Source organism: Apodemus sylvaticus, chromosome 17, assembly GCF_947179515.1.
Source record: "Apodemus sylvaticus chromosome 17, mApoSyl1.1, whole genome shotgun sequence".
Classification (NCBI taxonomy): Eukaryota; Metazoa; Chordata; class Mammalia; order Rodentia; family Muridae; genus Apodemus; species Apodemus sylvaticus.
Genome location: NC_067488.1, coordinates 19,546,462 through 19,550,057, shown reverse-complemented (window position 1 = coordinate 19,550,057; position 3,596 = coordinate 19,546,462). Strand labels below are relative to the sequence as shown.

The 3,596-nt window shown below is 36.2% G+C and overlaps 1 pseudogene; it reads left to right on the top strand.

Moving 5' to 3' along the window:
• The first annotated feature begins 211 nt into the window (after positions 1-211).
• LOC127668109 (ADP/ATP translocase 2-like) lies at positions 212-1,093 on the top strand (annotated as a pseudogene).
• Positions 1,094-3,596: the final 2,503 nt, after the last annotated feature.

The window sequence follows — 3,596 nt, the reverse complement described above, 5'->3', positions numbered from 1 at the left end:
AACTTTTATTTAGCAGCTTATGGTTTCTGAAAGGAGCATTATTCCATGTGTAGTATAAAGCCCACTAAACTCTTTCATATATATATATATATATATGTAATCTTATATATCATATATAAGATCAGGCTTATACACAGAGTCCTAGCATCAAAGCCGGTTGTCAACCCAGTCCTTTCCTGCATCCTCCTGCCTTTTCCTTTTTCCTTTCAACATGACAGATGCTGCTGTGTCCTTCCCCAAGGACTTCTTGGTTAGTGGAGTGGCCACGACCATCTCCAAGATGGCGGTAGCATCCACTGAGCGGGTCAAGCTGCTGCTGTAGATGTAGCATGCCAGCAAGCAAATCCTGGCAGATAAGCAATACAAGGGCATTATAAACTGTGTGGTGTGTATCCCCAAGGAACAGGCAGTCCTGTCCTTCTGGAGTGGTAACCTGGCCAATGTCATCAGATACTTCCTCACCCAGGCTCTCAACTTTGCCTTCAAGGATAAATATGAGCTGATCTTTCTGGGTGGTCTGGGCAACCATACCCAGAAAGAGGACCCTGGCATCAGGTGGTGCCGCTGGGCCCACATCCTTGTGCTTTGTGTACCTTCTTGATTTTGCCCATATCTATCCAGCAGCTGATGTGGACAAAGATGGAGTTGAGAGGGAATTCAAAGGCCTTGGTGACTGCCTGGTTAAAATCTACAAATTTCATGGGATCAAGGGCCTGTACCAAGGCTTTAATGTGTCAGTGCAGGGCATTAACATCTACCGACCTGCCTGCTTTGGTATCTATGACATTGCAAAGGGAATGGTCCCAGAGCCCAAGAATACTCACATCTTCATCAGCTGGATGATGAAGCACAGTCTGTCACTACTGTCACTGGCCTGACTTCCTATCTGTTTAACATGGTTCTCAGTCATATGATGATGCAGTCAGGACGCAAAAGAACTGATATCATGTATAGAGAAACTCTTGACTGCTGGTGGAAAACAGCTCACTATGAAGGAAGCAAGGCTTTTTTAAAAGTTGCAACGTTCTGGTCCAACGTTCTCAGAGGCATGGGTGGTGCCTTTGTGCTTGTCTCTTATGAAGAGATTAACTAATACACATAATCATGTCCTAAGTGTTCTCCCCGAGACCAGTCATGTTGTATAATATGCGATATCTTGAATATTCTGGACGGATTCTCTGGGTTTGTCTGTTTTACCAATGGCAACTATTTACCAATTGAAAAGTGGGAAGCAATAATATTCATCTGATTAGTATTCTTTTAAAGTCATTTCCATAGTAGCAATAATGATGGGACTCAATTATATTTTTTTACTTCAGTCACTCCCGATAATAAAAAATTGAAGAAATAAAATATCCAAAACCAAACAAAAAAAATCAAGCTTATAAAATACTCAGGTTCCATAGGTTTTTTGCAAACGTCTTAGATTGGTTTTTGTTCTCTTGTTCCTCCATTACTCCAGCCTACCATTCTTCCTGCTACTGCCATATCTATGTATTCTACTCGATTCTGCTTTCTTAAATTTGTCTTATCCCCATAAAATCAAGGGACCTTTCCAGTTTTCTAAATTGTACAGATACTCTTAGTTAATAACACGAATATACAGATTCCATGCTAGGCTCCACAAACTAGAGAAAACGTGTGACATTTATCTCTCTATAAATACAGAACAGTGTTTTCCGGTTATATCCCTTTACTTGGAACTTTTGAAATTTTCTTTTTCTTTAAAGCTGAAAAAGATCCATGAATTTATGGATACTAGAAATCAGACACAGTTTAAAACAAATACAAAGAGGACATGAAGGTGAGAAAGGCACAAGAAAAAGAATATAATCAAAGTGCATTGTTTATAGGAATAACTAATGGAAAGAATTAATACAAATTTATGAAAAAACAGAAACAGACTGTGATAGTGTTTTTATTGAACTAATAAAATTTATTTTAAAATATACAACTCAATATTGACATTTTTAAATCATCAATAATATAAAATAGATAAATGCCTCTTAAATATGCATGACATCTTCTGAAGCTAAAAGTAATATGCACTCAACCAGCTTTAAAATATATTTGGAACATTAAACATGATAAAGTAGAAATAAATCTCTTATGAAGTCTTTAAGGAAAGAAAATTTTAACAGCTTAATGCATTGGGTAGTGTTCATTCTGTTTCTATTTTGTGGAATAGTTTGAAGAGTATTGGTATTAGGTCTTCTTTGAAGGTCTGATAGAATCCTGCACTAAACTCAATTGGTCCTGGGCTTGGTTTTTTGTTGTTGTTTTGGATTTTTTTTTTTGTATTTTGTTTTTGTTTTTGTTTTCTGGTTGGGAGAATTTTAATCATTGCTTCTATTTCTTTAGGGGTAATTTAGAGGTTATGGGCATGTCTAGATGGTTTATCTGATCCTAATTAAATGAGGTATTTGGTATCTGTCTAAAAAAATTGTCCATTTCATCTAGATTTTCCACTTTTGTGGAATATAGGCATTCATAGTAGCATTTGAAGATTTTTTGAATTTCCGGTTTCTGTTGTTAAATCTCCATTTTCATTTCTGATTTTGATAATTTGGATACTGTCTCTGTATCCTCCATATAGTCTGGCTAAGGGTTCATCTATCTTGTTGGTTTTCTCAAAGAATCAGCTCCTGGTTTTGTTGATTTCTTGTATAGTTCTTTTTGTTTCTACTTAGTTGATTTCAGCCCTGAGTTTAATTATTTCCTGCTGTCTACTCTTCTTGGATATATTTGCTTCTTTTTGTTCTAGAGCCTTGAGATGTGCTGTTAAGCTGGTAATATATGCTCGCTCCAGTTTCTTTTTGGAGGCACATAGAGGTGAGTTTTCCTCACCTCTGCTTTCATTGTGTCCTATAAGATTGGGTATGTTGTGCCTTCATTTTCATTATATTTTAAAAAGTCTTTAATTTATTTCTTCATTTCTTCCTTGACCAAGTTGTTATTGAGAAGGGCATTGTTTAGCTTCCACATGTATGTGGGCTTTCTGTTGTTTTTGTCATAATTGAAGACCAGCCTTAGTCTGTGGTGATCTGATAGTATGCATGGAATTATTCCAATCTTCTTATATCTGCTGAAGTCTATTTTGTGACCGATATATTGTCAATTTTGAAAAAGGTACCATGAAGTGCTGAGAAGAAGGTATATGCTTTTGTTTTAGGATAAAATGTTCTGTAGATATCTGTTAAATCAATTTGGTTCATAACTTCTGGTAGTTTCACTGTGTCTCTGTTTAGTTTGTGTTTCCCTGATCTGTCCATTGATGAGAGTAGGTTATTGAAGTCTCCCAATATTATTGTGTTAGGTGCAATGTGTGCTTTGAGCTTTAGTAAAGTTTCTTTTATGAATGTGGGTGTGCTTGTATTTGGAGAATATATGTTCAAAATTGATAGGTCAACTTGGTAGATTTTTTTCCTTTGATGAGTATAAAATGTTCTTCCTTATCTTTTTTGATTACGTTAGGTTGAAAGTCAATTTTATTCAATATTAGAATGGGTACACCAGCTTGTTTCTTGGGATGATTTGCTTGGAAAATTGTTTTCCAGCCTTTTACTCTGAGGTAGTGTTTGTCTTTGTGTCTGAGG